Source organism: Dipodomys ordii, unplaced genomic scaffold (assembly GCF_000151885.1).
Source record: "Dipodomys ordii isolate 6190 unplaced genomic scaffold, Dord_2.0 Scaffold4, whole genome shotgun sequence".
NCBI classification, from domain to species: domain Eukaryota; kingdom Metazoa; phylum Chordata; class Mammalia; order Rodentia; family Heteromyidae; genus Dipodomys; species Dipodomys ordii.
The window spans coordinates 26,749,957-26,765,747 of record NW_012267220.1 but is presented as its reverse complement, the minus strand read 5'-3'; positions in this window follow the sequence as shown (position 1 = coordinate 26,765,747).

The window sequence follows — 15,791 nt, the reverse complement described above, 5'->3', positions numbered from 1 at the left end:
ACCTTCCCAGCCCCTTTAAATACATTTTTAAAGAGGATGAGTATGGTTGAAATAAATCATCTCCAACTATGAAAACAGAACAGTGAAATCTGTTGAAAATGTTTTGGGACATAGGGAGTGGAGAAGGGGGTGAGGTTGATCAGACTATATTACAATGAATGTGGAAATGTACCAATAAAATCCCCCTCTAATGTAAGCTATTAAAACAAACCAGAACAGCACTTCTCTTTTAATGGTGGCATGTTTCCAAGCCAGGGGATACCTTACACTGATCGTGGCATTTATTTTTTTTAAATAATTATCTCTAAGTACTTGTACAAAGGAGTTTCCTTTCAATACATCAGTTCATGAATACAGTGCATCTTGATCAATGTCACCCCTTTCCACATTCTCACCCACCCCTCCCAAATCACCCCTATCCTTTCACATTTCTTTCCAACTACCATTGTGAATCCACTGGCTTCATCAGACTGCCAAAATGTTTTAGATGCCCTGGCATGGAGTACAAATACAGAGACAAGAAAAAAAAAAAGATTCAGACTCTAATTAAAATGTTCCAATAAGGAGAGATGGAGAGGAAAATGCTAATAGACAGAAAGGGACAATGCATGATTTCATAAGAAGCACAGAAAAATGTGCCACATGCAATCAAGAAAGGTCTTTGCTTCCACAAGAAAGTGGTCTATTATAGAAAGAGCTGCTTAGAAATCTAGTCAAATAAAAATATTGTATTTGCGAATATGAAGGGAGTACTAGCCCTCTAATGATCTCATTGGTAGTGGCTGGTTCTATACTGAATGACTGAAGAGCAGAAGGATGTTTTTGTTTTTTAAAGGAAGGTGGTTGATACAGATGATTGTTTTCTAGAAGTTTAACTGAGAAGGTGCAAAAGAAATGGGCAACAGCCAGAATTGGATATTCAGTTAAGGAAAAGTGTCATTAACATTAAGTTCCTTAGGATATCTGGATCTCCATTTCCTAATCTATAGTATGGGTATAATTATTGCCAGATGTGGCACCTCAGACCGGTAATCACAGCTACTCACAAAGTAGAGGCAGAACAATTACCTACTCACGCCAACAAAGTCTAAATTAGTGACACCCCACCTCATGAACAAGCCAAGCATGGTAAAGCATACCTGTGGTCACAGATACTCAGAATGTGGTAAAATAAAGATCATAGTTCCAACCCAGTCTGTTCAGTTTGTTAAGACCTTAATAAAACCAAAAAAAAAAAACCCTGAAAAAAAAAGGACTCGGAGCTTACTTCAAATTGTGAAGACCTTACCTAGCAAGCATGCGGCCTTGAATTTAATCCCTGGCACCACAAAAAGTTATAATTACTGAGCTTAACTTAAGCATGTTTTGGCAGGGTAGAATAAAATAATGTGTGTGAGATGCCAAGTATAATGTGAAACCATTGGTAAGTGTCCCCCAAAGTTAGCTATTATTGTAAATGCCACCTTGTACCTTGCTTAGATCTGTGATACAATCCTTATCATGTATTATTTTAGTTAACTTCAGAGTCTCTCTCCTTAGTTGGCAAATAACATTTTGTTTAGTTGTCACTGAATTGAGTTGAACAAAGAAAGGCAAAACAGCACAAGGAATACTGTAAGAGCAAAATAAATAAATAAAAGTCCTCTGAATTCAGTAAGAAGGGCTAAGTCCTCTCAAGACTTTGTTCAAATCTAACCTTGTCCTAGGTCAAACCTCCATACCAAAGCCCTCTGAGGGCGGGGAACTGTCTCCTCATGACATGAATCACCATGCAGGCAGCCAACTAACCTTGCATTTAGATTTATGAATGTCATATGCTTTATTGACTCTCCGAAGGCTTCTAATCACAAAGCTTCCAAACAGGTTTCAGCCATCTCATTAGGACACAGGAAATTGGATAAAGAGGATCACCTCTGAAATCCTCCCTTAGTCATTGATCTTTAAGAAATTAGCCCTCTACAGGTTAGATCACTCTGTAGATTATAAACATGTACCGTAAATATGACCTCCATCTAAATTTGCCCGGCAATTGCAACAGCATGTGGCAACAGAGAATATGCCTGCCAAGATCCAAGCAGCTGTAGCAGGTGCGTTTAATCAGTGCAGCATGCTTATATGGTTCTGTATTCCCCCAGGGCTCAAAGCCTTCCAAGTAGATTATCTGCATAGATTTTGGGGTGGCAAACTGGCATTATGAGCACACAACTCCATTTTTTTTCCATTTACCTGGGATGTCAGAGTTGTTCAGCAAGAAAACTACATTGTGCAACAAGGAAAAGCCCTATAACTAAAGTGGAAGATATATGTCAATATAACAGTGTCCAGGAGAAAAGGGTGTGGGGAGGGGTAGGGGGGAAGAAGATGGCAAGAAAAGTTATGATAGGGAAAAGACAGGATGTTTAAGGAAATAACTTGAAATCACATTTCCTTTATAAAATCTACACTACAAACACACCATGAGTTTATATGTGTGCTTATATGCATATATGTACTCTCCAATTGCCTTTATAAACATCTAATAATATAAATTAGAGAACCAAAGAACTTAAGATATTCCCTAAATGGTGCTAGCTCCAGATTTCCTGGATTTAAACAATTGAGGGGTAAGTGGACACAATTAAGTTCAACTGTGAAGATAGTGAGAAAAAGAGCCCAAAGATTTTACCTTTTTTCCCTCATAATACCCTGTAGATTCTACAGTACAGAATAATAATAAGCATAAAAATATAGGTGAGGCTGAGGACAAGCTGGCTGCAAATTTTAAGAAAAATTATATACTAGATCATTTCTCTTCTAGATTATAATCAAAATGTATTGTTTGAACATAGCATCCAGTTATAGATAGAAGCCTAATTAAGAACTCTTCAGAGAAGCAATAGGACAAAGTGGAATCTATTGAATCTTATATTTGACATTAAAGATCTCTTCCTCTTTATGTAAGGGGGGAAAATCAGGGTGTTATATACATTTGGGCAGTATGTGACAAGACAAATACATCTGGCCTAAGGACTTGGTGGTTCCTTAAATCCAGCCTGTATCCATTCTCAGACATGTTCTGCATCTTTGGGAGGTTATGCTGTTTTCCGATGCCCATAACAGCACCACAGGAGTTAATAGCGCATCTGGAATACCTGACTTTCAGGACTGATGTAATCATGACCCATGGTATCTTATCACAGTACCAAGTACATGGTAGTTATTCTCTAAGTGCAGTTATGGTTCTTATCAGTTGTAAAAAAATCTAGTTATTTGATTTTTTTTCAGTGTAAGTTAGATAGAATTCATCATTCAAAGTCAGATACAACTGATTTCTATCTTTCTTTAAAGATCATTGTCACTTGTACATGTACATACATGGTTCTCTGTATACACTGTTGGTTTCTCAAGAACAGTCACGTAGATCCTGAATCAGTTCTTACTTTTTGTATTCTTTTCCTATCTTCAGTCAAGATAAAGCAATAATAAATCAGGGAGCGGGGAAAGGGGGGGCATATACACCACTACATAGAGCTTCTCCAAACTCTTTCAAATTAAAACAAGCTTGGATTTAATACAGTTTAAATGCTGCCAGATAAACCTAATGAATTGTTTAGAAAAGCATTAAGCATTGCAAGAAAACCACACATTTCTGAATGCAGTCACTTAGATATGAGAACAGAGTGTTCATGGAACTGGATGAAATGTGGCCCCAAAACAGATAAAGGAAAATAATGGCCATCATGTTGTGGAGGAAGTCTAGAGAAATTCCACAGATGTCTATAGAAGGCCTTCTTTACTATGTATTCATCTTTATTAATGATCTTTAGAACACAGTAAACATGCTAATGAATTCTGCAGACGATAGCAAGTTAGGGAATGTTGCAGAACATCAGTGAGGACAGAGAAATAATACAGATGGTCTGAGAGGAGTTACAGATCTTAGGATCAAATAACAAAATGAGAGTCAGATTGGGAAATGGCCAGGTTCTACACACGGGAGAAATGAATGGAACTGCAGATATACACAGAAAAAGAAAATAAAACCTGGAGAAATGGTTTTCAGTGGAGGGGCAGTTGAAAGAGAATTGAGCCTAGATGCTGCCATCCAGATGAGCTAGAGGTACAAAATGGCAGCCTGGGTATAAGTCTTGCTTTGAATTAGAGAGGGAAAGAAATCGAAGCAAAAAGAGGAGCATGTGGTTCCTTCTACTAAATTCTCAAGTGGTTGCACCTGGAATCCTGCTTTTGGGTTGGGGGAATCTCCACCAGCAAATCTGGAACAAATTGAGAGTGTGAGAGCAGAGATATGAGTTACCGGAAGCCTATTATAACAGAAGATTAGGTGAGCAAAGTATGTATGACTTGGCTAAAGGACTCAGAGGAAATCCCAGTGACAATCTATAAACTCTGGAAATAAAGAAGGAAACTTATGGTAAAAGTCAAAGCAGCAGAATGAAAAAAAAATAACATATCAAGTTAAAAACCGAATGCAGCCTGAAGAGTAGGGAAATCATCCAAGTACTTCAGCTAGGAAAACAGAATCATGAATTGTTCTGAAGAATCCAAGGATCAAGTTCAACTATTGCTCAGAATAAAATACTTAGATTGATAAAGAGCATTTACTTTTAGGAAAAAGAAATACCCCAGAGAATGCTATTTAATCTCCCCTCCCTCTCTGTCTTCCTCTCTCTCTCTCTCTCTCTCTCTCCTCCTTTTCTCCCTCCTTCCCTTCCTCTCTCCCTTCCTTCCTTTCTCCACCCAACTCTCTCTCTCATGAATACATCTAAATCATATTTGTTCAATTATTTTCAAAGAAATCAAGACAATAATATATTGAAGAACCTGAGTTCTGCAAAGGTTCTGATAAGTTAACTTTTTGTTTTGTTTTCCATGCTTTTTATTGTTATTATATGGTGATGTACAGATGTATTACACTTAAACAAGTCAAGAGTAAATTTCTTTTTCAACAATGTTACCCCTTCCCTCGCTTTCTCTTTTTTCCTCTTGTCCCCACTCACAGATTGTATGGCTTATTTTCAACATAGTATCTAGTATTACTGCTGCATTTGTTCACGCTTTGTCCCTCCATTTCTCTACTCATATTACCCTCCCAAAGACAGATAAAGGAAAAGAAAACAAAAACATAAACAAAGAAGAAAACCTTCTTGTTTCCATTACCTGGAGTTCATTTTGATAAATATTATTTTATATGATCAGATGCACACAGGTATTTTGCCTTAACATATTTGGAAATTTATTGATGATTTGACTTTGAATCATTCTACAACCCAAAACCATTCAATTATACACAACATATGGTTAGTTCCCTATAGAAAGAACAAAATTTATATATATAATTGCTTTGTTGATTCACGTATTCACATGCAGATAAATGAATTCTCATATCAGTTCATTAATCACTCAGTATAACACCATTACCTGCTCTCTGGGGAAAGAGCTGTGTATCAGGTAGGTTTACATGAGTAGGATCTGTCACAAAAGGCTGAAGTTAATAAATGCATTTCCTCTCTCTTCCTACATATAAGAATTACCATAGTACTAAGCAATTAGAACAAGCAAGAGCCCGGAAACAGGGAAAGATTTTGGGGGAGAAATTTGGTTCTACCTGTCACTAACTTGGGAAATCAAGAGTGAGGAGCTGTTTCTGGCCCTTATCTCAGCCCTGTCTCTTATTGTCTGTGTACCATAGATACTGTTCTGCGTATCAGTCATGTGTTCATGTCACCATGATCATTCAGTCCTCCCTTTTTTCTTTTCTTTTTTGATGTTTGAACTTAGGGACTTACACTTGCTAGACAAGCACACTAACACTTGGACCATTCTCATTTGTTTTGCATTAGTGTACTGGGGGTTTTGTACTCAGGCCTCCTTCTTGAGAGGGAGGTACCCTACTACTTGTTCCATCCATGCATGCCACTCCTCCATTGACTTTTTCTTCATCTCTTCACTCATCAATCTTATTTCTTTGGTTTCCTCATCCAAAAATCTTCAATTTAGCCTTTTAAAGTAGTATAAATCTATTTTGCTCTGGTACTTCTTGCCTTTTCTTTTAAACTTTGAATTTCCCTTTTCATCTTTAATATTTTAAATGTCTTTTATTTGTGCTGCAATCTGAAAAAGTATTCTTTTCTTTTACCCTTTGAACATTGTTAAAAACATCACCCTTTCGGCTAGACATGGTAGCACATGTCCGTCATACCAGTACTCAGGTGTCCGCAGAAGGAAGATCATGAGTTCAAGTCTAGCCTGGACTACAAAGTTAGATGTTATCTTAGAAAAGAAAGAGGGGGAGGAAGGGAAGGAAGGAAGGAAGGAAGGAATGAAGGAAGGAAGGAAGGAAGGAATGAAGGAAGGGAGGGAGGGAGGGAAGGAGGAAAAAAGAAAAGAGGGACAAGGGGAAGAGAGGAAGGGAAGGGATAAGGGAAGGGAAAAGGGAAAGGGGAAGAATGGGGAGGGGAGGAGGAAGGATGGATGCTCAGCATCCATCTACATGAACCTCTCTACTTGTCACTATTTCTCATCATATCTTGTTCTCTCAAGTTTTTCTTCTGGGAGCAAAAAAGAGAGGAAGATGGGCAAGCACACACATATGTACATGCTGGGAACTTGATTCTATGGTTTGCTTTAAGAATTGTGTTTTCTTAGAATGTTTTTTAATTCTTTCACTTCAAGCTGGCTTGTGTTTTATCAGAAAGGTTCATTTCCTTTGGTAACAAATGGTTCACCCTTGTGTTTTAATCTAGCTATGTATTCTGGTTGGGGAATTCAGACAACTAATATTCAGAATTAGTTTTGAAAGGTATATAGTTATTCTTGTCATTTTGATTCTTTAGTAGTGTTTGATTCTTTCCTATTCTTCATTTTCTCATCTTATTATCTAGTGAGATTCATTTCCCTTATTTTCATGTATGTATTTATTTTCCTCTTGTGTGTGTAAAATTACTTTGGGTATTTTCTTCAATGCTGTTTAGTGGCCATAAATTGCTTAGTTTTTGTTTGCCATTTAGGTTTTTTTTTCTTTTTTGATTATGAATGAGAGCTTCATGCTTGTTCTGTTCTCAACACTTGAAATGCATTTGTTCCATGCTTTTCTTTCTTTTAAGGTTTTGGTTGAGAAATCTGTACTTATACACTGCTTTTATATGTGACTTTACACTTCTCCATTACAGCTTTCAATTCTTTTTTCAATTTTTTTCTCTATGCTTTAAACATAGTATGATAATAGGGGCTGTATTCACATCCTTGGTAATTCTTATCATTATTCTGTCAATTTCAATATTAAACATTTTATCATTTAGATCCTTTGTAATGTGGTTATTGACTTTTTGAGGTACCATGTTCCCTTATTTTTCTTATATTACTTGTGTTTCTGGATTGAAGTTTGCTTATCTGAAGTCAACTCCTTGGTTGTAGGTTTTAATCACATGATGTCTTTTAGTTGAGTTAATCTCTGTGTTCTGGCAGGATTGGTAATGTGCCTCTTCTCACTCCTTCTTTGGAGGTATAACTCTTCAATTAACAAATTTACCAAATCAATATCAACCCAAACATTTCCATGAAGTCAGAACCATTGTCAGTACCATTTATAATACCAGTCAGGTTATAAATGAAAGAGACCTGCATTCTTGTAGGGTACTGTAGTGGGTTAGAAAATAATTGTATAAGGGTTAAAAATTAGGTAATAAAGTAAGACAGGTAGTAAAATGGTGAGGAAGAAGAAGAAGAAGAAGAAGAAGAAGAAGAGGAGGAGGAGAGGGAGGAGAGGGAGGAGGGGGAGGAGGGGGAGGAGGAGGAGAAGGAGGGGGAGGAGGAAGAAAGACAATAGGGAGAAGAGGATGTGAAGTGTGTGGCTAAAGGTAAACAAAGTATTTAGAAATAAAGTTCAATTGTTGTGGAGAAGGATGCTATAGTCAGAGGTTGTAAAGAAGTAGAAAAAGGGGCTGGGAAGGTGGCTCAGTGGTAGAGCACTTGCCTTGCATGCATGAGGCCCTGGGTTCCATTCCTCAGCACCACATAAGCAGGGAAAAAGCCAGAAGTGGTGCTGTGGCTCAAGTGGTAGAGCGCTAGCCTTGAGCTGAAGAGCTGAGGGACAGTGCCCAGGCCCAGAGTTCAGGCCCATGTCCAGACCCCCCCAAAAAAAAGGAAGTAGAAAAAGCAAGAATAATAAATAAAGAGGTAGAATAAACAATTGATAGAACAATTTGTAAAAGAGATAAAATGGTATTTTTTCCTTGTTGAGAAGACAGTATGCCTACTAAGTTCTGTAGGTACCTTGTCTATTCACCTCCAGCTTCTGACCTTCAGCTGTGTCTGAAGGTCTCCTGCAATTTGTTTACTTGTTAGCTTTTCTGGGCTCTGACTGCCTAGGTGCAGCCTGGGAGGCATTCCACTGTCGGTGAAGGTTCTGGACCGGAAGCAGATGCTAGAAAGAGGCAGTCCTTATAGAGTAGCAGCAACTGCCAGGGGTTGCTCTGCCAGGGTTCTGGTAGGGGTTCTAGGTAGATGAAGTAGCATTTGGTTGGGGGAGGATCTCTGAGCACAGCCAATATCTGAGGGACATTCTGCCAAGTGCTTCCATCAAAGCCCATGCTCTGCACACAGGACCTGTGGCAACTTCAGTTTATCCACAGGAAGCCTCTTCCTTTTCTGCCTAGACTTCCAGTTTGATGTTTTGCTTGCAAAATGCAGGGCAAATAAGTTTCATCACATGTATGATTACTCCTACCCATGCCCTTTGTATTGGGTGAGTAAATCAATCGCCCTTAACCACCAGGCTGAAGCCCACTGTGAGGTTATTTGCTCAGCTTGCTTTGCTGAGAGTCTCTCAGAGATGGTTTTCTTCTTATTTACATTCAGAACTGGGCTGCACAAAGATCTCTGGGAAGTGGCCAGTTCAAGGGAAGTTTGTCTACGTTTTTCATTCCTGTGCCTGCCTTTTGCCCATAAAGAAGGCAATAGTCACCCATCCATTTCTGGCCAGGGGCCAGGGCAGGACCTGCCAGCCTGTGCTTAGCAGTTATTTGCAGGGTTGTCAACCTATGTGGCTCTTGCCAAAACTAAAACAAACCAGCCAAAAACAAACAACATCTGGGCTGATAGGGTCGATAGATGGATCAATCAAATCAGTCTCACTTTCACAAGTTGACTCTGAGCTTCACCCAAGCAAAGTTTTCCCTTATTTCTCTTACAGATCTAAAGTTCTATCGTTTGGGATTTTTCTCTAGCTCTTTTTTTTTGGGGGGTGCAGTTGTGGGGCCTGAATTCTGGGCCTGGGCGCTGTCCCTCAGCTCTTCAGCTAGCACTCTACCACTTGAGCCACAGCGCCACTTCCAGTTTTTTTTCCTTTTTGCTTATGTGGTGCTGAGGAATCGAACCCAGGGCCTCAGGCATGCAAGGCAAGTGCTCTACCACTGAGCCACCTTCCCAGCCCCTTCTCTAGCTCTTATTTGTCTCATATTTTACTGGTGCTCTCCCTTAGCTTACTACCTTGCCTGCTTTTTCTTGTACCGCCTATTCCAGTTCAGAGCCACAGAATGTGGTCCATGTCGTGTTCCATCTTCTTTTTTTAAATGATCTTAAATCTCAGATCTGAGTATTGAGTAGACCACCATCACCTAAAAATTCAGTAAGTCCTACTGATGAACTTGAGGATGAAGCTCTAGAGCACAGAATGTGTGTATATAGTCAAATGCCAAAGTCTCGAAGCTCTGTACACATATTTTTAAAGTAATGTTTATGTGTGCATGCTAGTACCAGGGCTTGAAATCTGGTCTTTGCATTCTTGCCTTTTGGCTCATGGCTGGTACTTAGCATTTGAATCATGTCACTACTTCCAGCTGTTTTGCTGGATAAGTGGAGATAAATGTTCACAGATCAATCAGCCTGAGTTGGTTTCAAACTGCAGTTCACAGATCTCAGCCTCCTGAGCAGCTAGAATTATAGGCAGGAGCCTATAATTTTTAAAGTTTCCTAAACATGATTATTACATGTATGTTTAAGTATGACACCTAAAAAGTTCTCAACAGAAAAGGTAATATTTTCTGGCCATTTTTACTAGCATTGAGGAAATAAGCACAGGACTAAACCTCTCATTGCAGTATGATTCAAATATATACAGAGGGTTATATTTGCCTCCATTTGAACTCCATTTAGTGAGCTATTTTGATTTTATGTATTAATTTGTATTTATCAAATAACCTAAGGAAAAAATAGCACACTTGTTAAATCACCCAATGCTGCAGTCTGCACATGATGAACATAAAAATAGCCATGGTGACTATTCTAATCCTAAAATGTACTGTTACTCAGAGACCATTTATCTGGGCTATTATTTACAGAATTAAACTAAAATGAGTTTTGTAGTTTTGGAGGAAGTTCAGAGGTAGAATTTTTATAAAACAAATACATTACAAAGTTGTACACATCTAGCCACTTTTAGACATGTTTTGCTCTGCTCTTCCTGATAAGAGACAAGGAAATTTCAAGTTCAAAATTTCCAGTTCACTGCAAAACAGAAGAACTGGTCAAAGACTGTAAGAAACTGCAGTTCTTGCAAAGAGAAACATAAAGCTGAAAGCTTACACCTGGCTATGTGCCAATTTTTGAGAAGCCTCTCAACTGTGAAATCACAAAATATTTTAAAATAAAAATCTTTTGAAATATGCATGTCTATATTTCAGGGGTTGGTCCACTAAAGAGTTTTATGTGTTTGAGGTTTTAAAACATGCTTGTTCTTCAGTGTAAACTGATAAACATTTATTGTACATTGCTTAAATATAAGTAACGAAATAACTTTACAAAAATCCTTGCTATTGCCTTTTGCTTATGGAGGAAGTTACTTTACCATATATCTTTTTTAAAGCAATGCTAACTCTTATAAATGTCCTATATTCTCTCTATCTCCTATTCCTTTGTAACTTTTGACCATTGCCTTCTGCCTCCTACTCCTCGTTTCTCCATTCCTTTAGTGATTTTTTTCGTTCATTACTAGTCACTTATTCTCTGTCCTATTTGCTAATATTCTCTTCTCTCTTCATCTAAGCTGTATTCTCTTAAGCTATAGTGCAAAGGGGAGCTTTAAGTTGATAAACAAAATGTGCTAATAGGCATACTGGAAAGCAATAGTCTACAATTCTCATGGAGTCTCATAGAGAAAGGAGGCTACAATGCTTGATAAGAAATGTACTCATTATCTTGCCCATGTAATTGTAACCCCTCTGTACAGTATTTTCACAATAAAAATTAAAAAAGAAAAAGAAAAAAGAAAAAGCACTCTGGAAGTGGTGCTGTAGCTCAAGTGGTAGAGCGCTCGCCTTGAGCTGAAGAGCTGAGAAACAGTGCCCAGAGTTCAAGCCCCATGACCGACCAAAGGAAAAAAATAAAAGAAAAAAGAAATAGCATTGTGAACTCTCAATTAAGCCACTAGGTCTTAGGTTTAAAAGGGGACATATGACCTGAAGCGTTCCAAGAATTGCTTCTCTCTGGTTCTAAGAGCCTTCACAGAAAGAATCATAAGGTCTATTGGAAGCAAGATTCTATTGCTTCAACTCTGTGACCAACTGGGACACAGGATCAGTTTCCTCAGCTGCCAAATTAGAAATTTAAAAAGCTACCCAGACAGGAAATATAGTAACTGTAACCCCCTGTATATCACCTTTACAATAAAATAAAAATTATAAAGAGCTATCTAATAAAGGTATTTGGTACAATTCTGTAAGCAGACTCTGAGTTCCCACATGGGTCTGCTGCCATTTGAAAATATTGGTACAGCAGTAAGGAAAGGCCTATGCCATCATTAAATTTAAAATCTTGAAATAAATTAAGAAAAGGTGATACATAAATAAGTAGGTAGGTATATGATAGATGATAGATGACAGATACAGATACAGATAGACAGGTAGATTGATAGTTGTGATAGATGACGGACATAGATAGATAGATAGATAGATAGATAGATAGATAGATAGATAGATAGATAGACAGACAGACAGACAGACAGATAGATAGATAGATAGAGCTAGCCATATCAAGTTCAGGTCCTGACCCACAGAAAAAATATCACTAGATAGTATCTGTTAGCCTATATATAAATCATCCCTAGAGATAAAATATAGGTGCACTTCGAATAACAAACCACATTTTCTGAGAAGCAAAAGGTATTTCCATGACAAATGTACTCATACAGTGATCCTTCAATATTGTTAGGTGAATTGTTTCAGGAGTACACAGATATGAAAATCCACAGATGCCCAAGTCCCTTATATATAACCTATAATATTTGCATATAACTTGCTCACAATCTCCAATATACTTGGGGAGATGTGTTTTGGGACTTAACTCACGTCTCAAAGTTTTTCTCAGTTTGTTTACTCACAACTGAAGTGCTATCACTTGTTCTATGCTTCCAGTCTGGCATTTTTGCTAGTTAATTTGGAGCTGGAGTTTCACAGACTTTTTTAACTAGGCTGACTTCAATCTCAGTCCTCATCTTTCAGCCTCCTGAATAGCTAGGATTACAGGTGTGTGCCATTGGCTCCCGGCTCATTCTCAAACATACTTAAATTATCTCTAGTTTACTTAAAATATTTACTACAATGAAAATGTTTCATAAATAATTGTTGTGCCATGTTGAGGGAATAACGACAAATCAAATGGACTGCATATATCCACAAAGAAATATATTTTCCCCAATATTTGCCACTCACAATTGGTTGAATCCACTGCTGTTGGACACATAGGGTTGGGTGTGTCTGTGCTGAGGATGTAAGAACATGCACTACATACTACATATGGAACATCTGTGAGCATCTGTAGTAATGCTCTTTCCCCATAACCAAGGACACATAAGCCACATGAAGTCAAAGAAAGCTTTTCAACCTTACAACTCATTCAGCATACATGTAAACACGGTTTATTAAAATGCAATAAAATGCAATTAAATGGTTAATTATCACCTGATTAGGCATATATGTGTGTACATATGTGCATGCGAATGTGTATATATGTATATATATATATATATATATATATATACACACACACACACACACACACACATATGTGTATATGATTTGTAAAAGTATATATGTGTGATTAGGTTCCTATGTGCAACATTGTAACTCCCTGGAGTTCTGTCCTCTTTGATATTTTATAAAATAAAAATTATATCTTTTCTAGCTGTGAGCAGACAGCTCTGAAGGCTTGGGACTATATTCTTCTTGTTACAAACATTTGAGAACCTAATACTCTAATATCGTAAGATAGTTAAATTTAGGAATACACAGGTTACTATTTAATTTTAGGTATATTTCAGATAGTTATGATAAATAGCTAACCAAAGGTATAGCTAGCTAGCTAGCTAGATATATATATATAGAATATAAAATCAATTTATTAATGTTTAAGTCAGTCATACTAATCATAAATTGTAAAACTTAACCAATAAATATATAAGAGCAAAAGAATAGTTTTTACCATTTCTACTATTGTGATTTTAGGCCACTTTCATTATATCTTTGAGACTATTTCTTTGTTTTAAGTTTCTCTATTTTTTTAATTGAGAGATAATAACTGCATGTATAATGTATTATGATGTGATGATTTGATACATGCATATGTGATTTAATAATTGAATCAGGTAATTACCATATTCACTGCCTCAAAATGCAACATCTTTTTACAGAAAGACCATTTGCAATAGCTACTTCCAGTAATGTACATTATATTAATTATACCATTGCTATGATCACCTTACTGTACAACAGAGTATCATAACTTATTTTTCCTATATTAATATAATATTTCTCATTTCCCTTCCTCCCTACTCTCTTCAGTCTTTCCTAATCATTCATTTATACTTTTATAAGAATAATTTTTAATTTCTTGTCTTTTAAATTGCCACAATAAATATCCCACAACATTACTGAAGGAGCATATGAATTAAATACATAAAATGTAATTGGGAGATCTATGTACATTTCATTTATTTATGCTTTAACAAACACAAATAGATTTTCATAAAGAAAACTCAGGCTATTGAATGGTTCTAAAAGTAAAGCTTTTTGTACTGTTCAGCCAGTACTTGTTAGGTGAAATCTAGATTTTTTATATTTTGTATAAAACTCTATATACAAACTAAATTGCTTTTCAAGCTACAAAATGATTTTGTAAAATTTCTGAATAAAATTAAAGAAACAAAATTCCAAGAAAAACAAAATGAAAAACAAACTTATTTGTAAGACCATATTTACATTAAACTTATATCCTAGAACTTACAGTCATGTAATAGTGTATTATTTTTTAAGAAATTGATTTACACATGTGTGCAAACACACACATACATACACAAAGACACTATTTTCTTCAAAGGTAAGAAAATTTAGCCCTCAAAGTGTCAGAATAAATGCAGATGTCTACCTAGAAATGAGAGATTTGTATGTGCTCTTTGTGAGTCTTGTTTTTATCAGAGCAGACACTTTAATATAAAAAGTGAGAACATTATGAAAGTGAAATAGAAAATTTCTACAAAAAGTCCTTTCAAGTTAGGACCAGAGAGAATACAAGACTAATAAATGTCACTCCTAAAGATTTTTTTCCAAACACATCTTCTGAGAAGTACATCAAAATAGGTATATTTCAGACTCTTTAGGATCCTAGAATGAGGTGTTGTGAATGGAGAGCCATAAAAGTGATTGATTCACACAATTCCTTGGCTCATTTCTCTATTTCCATCATTCAAACATGCTGCTTTTCTTTTCAGCAACATTGTCAGGTAGCTGCTTCTGTAAACCTATGAAATATTTCAGAGCCTTACCTCAAGTTTGTGCTTCCGCATGTTTCTAGAAGTAAAATATTCAAGGTGGAAGATTCAGAGATGAACTAGGACCAACATCTGTTCATAATGGAATAAGCCAGGACTATTTACAAATCACACTTGATTCAAGAACCTGTAAATTGCAATGTGTGCTATAGTTGGTAAGCTTGACTGAACAAATAAAATTAGTTACCTTAAGCCTTTCCTTAAATCATCAAAAAAAAAAAACGGAGTAGGGGGGATTGAGGGATAGGGCTTTAGTTTTTATCTTCTGGTGTCTATGTAAATCTATGCTAGATTTAGCAACAGCAATAAATGTCCTTATCTTTGTAATGAGTTGATTGCTAAAGACCTCCTTGCCTCAAGTAAATGACAGCTCTGGCAATTGTTTCCCAGTTTTCTGAGCTCTCTTTGAGAAAGAACCCTGATTTCCTTGAGAGCAGTGCCATGTCACATGAAACATTTACGATACAGAGTGATTGGGTAATGAACCAGAACCTAAGCTTTCAGAGCTCAACTGAGCAAATGACAGAGACTACTGTCAGCAGCCCTTCGAATTGACAGTTGGGATGGAGCCTACTTCTGCTCTACGGTGACTTTCTGGAATGTCATTTAAAAATCCTGGACTTAGAAGAGCTTTAATCTTCTACAAGTTGGGCCACAATATTATGTTCTTTGGCTTTTAAAATGTCTTTATTTTTCAGATATTTATCATATATATATATATATATAATTCTAGTTACTAGTACTTAGAAACAATTGCTAATTATGTGATTTTCACATAAAAACAATAAGGTTCTCAATCTTTTCTGTGTTAATAATGATGGCCACAAATGATTTCAAAAGTTAGGATAGTGAGACCCCAATGAATTAAACAGCTTGCCAAAATCACAAAGTTATTAGTTGATGGGGCTAAAACTCACATTCTAGTATATTTGTCATCAAAGACATTCATGACATATTGCAGGATTTTTTTCCT